The following is a 6000-nucleotide window of genomic DNA, read 5'->3' as shown; positions in this document are numbered from 1 at the left end:
GGCCACCTACTTTGTTTCCAGAGAGCAGGCAAAGTTAAGCAGAATATGGAATACATAAATACATTTCTCTAGCTATTTTGTTAATGATTTATTTGGAGAACACAGTGTTGATACTGAATGATCCTTATTGTTGATATACAAGCCTTGTGTCAATAAGTAATGACACACCTCTTGACTTCAGTTTGCCCATAGTTACTTAGTAAGGTTGATGACTAAGCTGTTCATTTTTATTTGACAGACAACACAATTTAGTAATAAGAGGCAATAGCCTAGATAGAAGAGTCAAGAGTGTTAGGTATTCTTGTTCTCTTACAGCTAAATTGTGACAAATTACCAAACTTCTGAGTCTCAGATTGCTCTCCTGTAAAATGGAAATTTAAAAAGCCTATTACTAGTCTAGGACTCAAATGGAAAAATAAACATAAAAGGGCTTTAGCAAAATATAAAGTTCTTCACTGATAAATCATCATTTATCCTGTTTCTGTCCCCAAAGGGAGTTAAATTTGCATTAACTCCTCTACTCCCTCTTAACTAGTTCTCCTCCATGAGAACAACTTAGAATATTCATTTGTAAAATAGATGCCCCAGTTAGGGGGTATGGCTAGAATAAAGCCACTGTCCCCAAAAGAAAATGAATCTATAGTGAGATCACATAAGGAAGAAAGTGGTCTGACTGCTCTCATATCGTAGTTTCAAGAAGGAGCAGATAAACTGAGTTGCATGAACACTGAGTTGTTCACTGGCAAGATGCACAATGTCCAATCAGTCCATTCTGATTTGCAGAATGTCATTAGATCACTAGCATCTAATAGGTGGATGAACTCAGTGTACTCAGGAGTGAACAGGTGTCTCACAGCTGGGAGCTGCCAGAAGGCCAAGGAGCAATCATGAACCATGTTTTCTGAAATTAGCTCTGATGATTCTAATATTGAAAATATTATTCCATAGAGAAATTTTTCAAAGAATATGCAGAGCATTTGGTAAATACAAAATTGAACATTGGAAAATTTAAAAGAATTTTGTTTCATTATAATCACTGAATGGTAGTGTACAGAATTCCAACTCTATGGTTGGAAGTTGCATCTCTATACGACAGACAACTGGATCTGAAGTTTAATTTCTTGCATGGACATTACCATGATTATGTATAGAAATTACTCCAATCAAGGTGAACAAACGTGAAATGATGCTGTGCTTTTTTTGTTTGTTTGTTTGTTTTTGAGACAGAGTCTTGCTCTGTTGCCCAGGTTGGAGTGCAGTGGTGCAATCTTGGCTCACCGCAACCTCTGCCTCCCAGGTTCAAGCAATTCTCTTGCCTCAGCCTCCCAAGTAGCTGGGACTACAGGTGCATGCTGCCAGGCTTGGCTAATTTTTTTGAATTTTTTTAGTAGAGGCAGGGTTTCACAATGTTGCCCAGGCTGGTTGGTTTCAAACTCCTGAGCTCAGGCAATTTGCCCACCTTGGCCTCCCAGAGTGCTGGGATTACAGGGGTGAGTCACTGTGCCCGGCCTGCTGTGCTTATTTTTAAAAATTTCTGTCTAGCATTAGTTGGATAGACTCGGCCAAACTTTGAGCCCAATTTTCTTCTCCAATGATGAGAGGTGACATAAAACTATCAACGATAACCTTAAGAAGCACAATATATGACTAAAAACAAGTTGAAAATTACACTTCCAGAAGCAACATTACATCATCCTGTATTTGATAAAATGATCGGTTTGCCAAGGAAGGAGGACCCTACTCACCAATGTTCCAGCATTAGCACTACTTTTCTTAGCTTGCCTCATAAATCCTGTAGTAAAGTAACTGATTTCCATCTATAGGGATACCTTGGAAATATCACAGGTTTTGTTCCAGACTACCACAGTAAAACAAATATTGCAATAAAGCAAGTCACAGGATATTTTTTGGTTTCCCAGTGTATATAAAACCCACACTGACACTACACTATAGTGTATTAAGTGTGCAATAACATTGTCCAAAAAAGTATATACCTTAAGTATTTTATTGCTAAAAAATTCTAACATTTTTGTTTGAGTCTGAATCTACTGAGTTATCTAAGTCTGAGTCTTAATCTTCTTCCTGGTGAAGGCCTCCACAGCAGAAATGCTGCTATTAGGTACTAATCTGAGTGCCCAATGTTTCCTTGGGGGTATTTTACAGGCTCCTGACCCTGAAGCCTCTCAGAGTTATTCCAATGTTAAGCTCACTTCTGTGAGAAAGAGGTGAGGGGAAAAGACCAATAGTGGAAGGCCAGCTCCAACGCAACAAATATATTTAATAGTTTCTCTCATCTTAGAATATTTATTCACATTTTCCTTTAAAGACTTTTTAAGGGAGAGCAGCTTTATTCGTACCTACTTAGTGGCTGCTTTCTAGCAGTAAAATAGATGCTTTTGCAGAATTCTTTTCTTTTTTTTTATTTTTTATTTTGTTTATTTACTTATTTATTTTTTTTTTTTTTGAGGCGGAGTTTCGCTCTTGTTACCCAGGCTGGAGTGCAATGGCGCGATCTCGGCTCACCGCAACCTCCGCCTCCTGGGTTCAGGCAATTCTCCTGCCTCAGCCTCCTGAGTAGCTGGGTCTACAGACGCGCACCACCAGGCCCGGCTAACTTTTATATTTTTACTAGAGATGGGGTTTCACTCTCTTGGCCAGGCTGGTCTGGAACTCCTGATCTCAGGCTATCAGGGCGCCTCGGCCTCCCAAAGTGCTGGGATTACAGGCGTCAGCCACCACGCAGGTCCCCTGCCTTTTTATTAAAGCTACAAAGCACACACAGCCTTCGCTTCAGGGGGAGTCCCTCCCCCCAGCCGGAATCCCCGCCCCCTACTTCGGGCATTCAGCCAATCCTGTATTTTCTAATGGCGTCGGGCAGAGCTATCGCGAGACTCCGCTGTATTCTTAGCAGGTTTTTAAACAGTGTGGACTTGCGCAGAAGAGACTCACGAAGCCAGTGCAGGAGAAAGAGGGCGGGGCTCTCCGACGCGCGCATTCGCCTGACCCCACGCTACTGCGCGCGCCCGGCAGCTAGGCGCTGTGGTTTCTGGGTCTCCCCGGAAATCGCTACACGATCTCACAGAAAGCTCTCCTGCCGATCTCAAGCGGATCTTCGGTGGGTGGCGAATGCGTGCCTGTGATCTGCGGAGTCTGTAGAGGAGCGCAGGCCTGGTGCAAAGAGACTCAAGAGGCTTAAAGAACCCGCTTGGGTAGGCGCTTGGGTGATGGAGGGTCAGGGGTCAGAGGTCGGGAGGGAGGCCGTCTCTGGCCTTCCGGACCGGGGAGAGAGGACTCAGGTTGTTCTGGAGCCCGGGAAGCTCAAGGACTGAGAGGGAGTCGCAGCGCGAGTCTTCCCTACCCCCTTCTCGATCCCGGACGAGCGAGCCCCGGACCACCACGGCCCTCCCGGGATAAAGTGGGGCAGTGGGAAACGAGTCTGTGCTTCTCCCCCTGTATCGGGGCCTGAGGTGTGTCTCGAGCGTCCACACTCTAGGATCCGGGGTCCGTTGTCGCGCTCTCCGGCCTCGCGGTCGCTTGTTTGCTCGGCCTGCTGGGAGGGATCCGGCGCTGACAGCCCCGCTCAGCCTCCGGGAGCCGCCTGTGGGTCTTTAGGAAGATAACTGAATGGGTATCACTGTGCGCAGCAGGTCTGCCCCCCAAGCTGGAACTGGGCCGCCGTCTCCCTTCTTTATGCGCTGCATTGTGTTAGTAAAAGCGGAGACGGAGGCTTCTCAGTCCGACTCGGAGTTCTCCGTTACCTTTGGAGCCAGGTTAATTACATTCGAATGGTTCAAATTCACAATCACATTGTACAATGTGACTGGCAGTTGCTAGGTTTAGGAACGAAAGTAGGATGTTACTTGATGATTGATTGTCACTGTATAATAAATACAGTATTATTAAATAATGACCAGGAAGCTTGTACCCTTTTCCCAAGTAGTTTGACATTAGCACGAGATAGAAATCAGAGATGTTGGATGCCTTCCAACTTTTACTTAAGGAACTTGGGGCTTTATCTGAACAAAATAAGATACTATTAAAGTCATTACTGTTATTTTAAATTATTCCAGTGGGCATTAGTAGGAATGATGAAACTCTCTTGAATAGAAACGATCCATAATATCTGTATTATCACCAAAAAAACTATTGGTTTATGATTAGTAAACATGCTAGAGACAGAGGTCCTGAGCAGTATTGTAATAATAATATCTGTGCTCGTTAACTTGCACGTTCTGGAGCTTTGAAGGACCAGTTAACCAGTAAGCTGGTAGTTGAGGATAAAGTAATTTACTTTTGAGAGATGCTCTTATATATCCTCTTTATACACCCAAAAGGAGCTGGACTTGTAGAATTATTAAAACAAAGCTTTTATTATTAAGAGTTTAGGCTAGTAAGATTTAGGGGAAACAGAATTTGCTGGTGAAAAAGCTTCTTATAAGGGTATTTTTCAAGTTTATGTAACTAACATATTTTAGCATTCAGTAGATGAAAATACTCTCACCTTGCTAGAATTTCTGCAGAAAAGGGAAAGATTGTGTTCATCCTGGGTCATTAAGAGCTTCCTAGTGCTTAGTAAGGAGTGGGCTTCGCTTCCATAAAACAACCCTTTGGACAGGAATATGGCAAGTATATAATCCCTTTTGCCCTTGATATCCTGAACCGAGGTCTACCATGGATTTGTTGTAATTCAGGATTCGTATATATCTTTTAAAGAGGAAATATTTTGGAGGGGAAAATGTGAATTTAAGGTTTGTTTTCATTTGTTGGATTGTCTTAGCAGTTTAACATTTTACATTTATTTTTCTAGGATTCCATCCTTGTTTTCTGTTAAAAGATACAGTTGAGTTAGGTTTCCCTGCCTCATTCTAGTATTTCATTAGATTTCATTTTTCTCAGAAGTAAGACTTTCATATTACCTATAGTCTTCTAGAATGTGGGTAAGAGATAATTCTCCAAAAATAAATATGAGTAAAGTACCATTAGGTTCTCAAAAGGAGGGAATATATCCATGGAGTTAGAGATCTTTGTTTCACCCTTTTAGTATGTCTTTATTTCCTAGCACTGACCTGCTAGGAAGGTCATTGGGAGTACAACACTAAATGTGAAACCACTCTTGCCCATCTTTCAGAGTGAACACCGTAGCAGTTGGATGGAGAAGAGAGAGGCCCTTAACTCAGCTTCTCTAGTCATGGAATGCTTTCCAGGGAAGACTGGGATTGAGACAGGCATAAAAGCAATTCAAGCAAAAGGCTTTTACATTTAAATAGAAGACAACAAAAATGTGGTCCATGTATAAAACTTCACAAAATCATGTTCTACCCAAACACTGCTAATTAAGGAGGAAGCAGTAGTTGTGATGGCGAAGGTATGAAGAAAGCTAGACGAATACGGGAATTTCTTCTAGTAGAGAGTTTCACCAGTACTTGACTTACTAGTAGCCAAATAGCATTTTAGTCTTAAGTATTTTGGACCAAATACTATTTTCTTTCATTCAAGAAGTTAACTCTGAATAGAGATTTTCTTAAGACCAAAACCAGGAGCTTTTTGTTTGTTTGGTGATTTTTTGATCATGAATGTTTACTCAGTTAAGAACTGGACAAAGGGAGAGCATTGCTAGAAAATCTGGTATTTACTTGTCTGCAATTTATCAGTATTATTGATAAGTACCTTGAGGCGCTAATGCTGGAATAATCAGGTTGAAAGAAAACATCTGAAGGAATGTGCAAATTAGAATGGTGTACATAATTTAAAAGATACTAGATAAATTTTACCAGAAAACAGAATAAATAGTTGAAGTAATGTTTTCTGGTTTGGTAATATGCCTGTTACAAAAATTATTCTAAGAAACATGGCACATATTACTTCTCACATTCCATTGGCTAGGACTGGTCACGGGACCACACTAAGCTGGGCAGCCATTTCTCAACTACTCTATACTTTGAAAGAAGTGGATTTTAGTAGGCAGCTGGTTATCCATAACAAGGTTTTTCAAACTTGTCT

At 41.5% G+C, this 6000-nt stretch overlaps 1 protein-coding gene across 6 annotated transcripts in view; it reads left to right on the top strand.

The window, feature by feature from the left end:
• The first annotated feature begins 3039 nt into the window (after nt 1-3039).
• The window catches only part of SHPRH (SNF2 histone linker PHD RING helicase), an 84319-nt gene continuing 81358 nt past the window's right edge, over nt 3040-6000 (top strand). For 3 of the 6 annotated variants that reach the window (XR_004742130.3, XM_035296922.3, XM_035296919.3), the window contains exon 1: nt 3040-3209. The gene's annotated coding sequence lies outside the window, so the exon portion shown is untranslated. Of the gene's footprint in view, nt 3210-3432; nt 3468-6000 lie in introns of those variants that run through there. The other 3 variants (XR_013534610.1, XM_078370253.1, XM_035296920.3) reach the window with 1 other exon arrangement.

This window comes from Callithrix jacchus, chromosome 4, assembly GCF_049354715.1.
Source record: "Callithrix jacchus isolate 240 chromosome 4, calJac240_pri, whole genome shotgun sequence".
Taxonomy (NCBI): domain Eukaryota; kingdom Metazoa; phylum Chordata; class Mammalia; order Primates; family Cebidae; genus Callithrix; species Callithrix jacchus.
The sequence above is the reverse complement of the archived record's forward strand: the minus strand, read 5'-3'. Positions and strand labels throughout refer to the sequence as shown.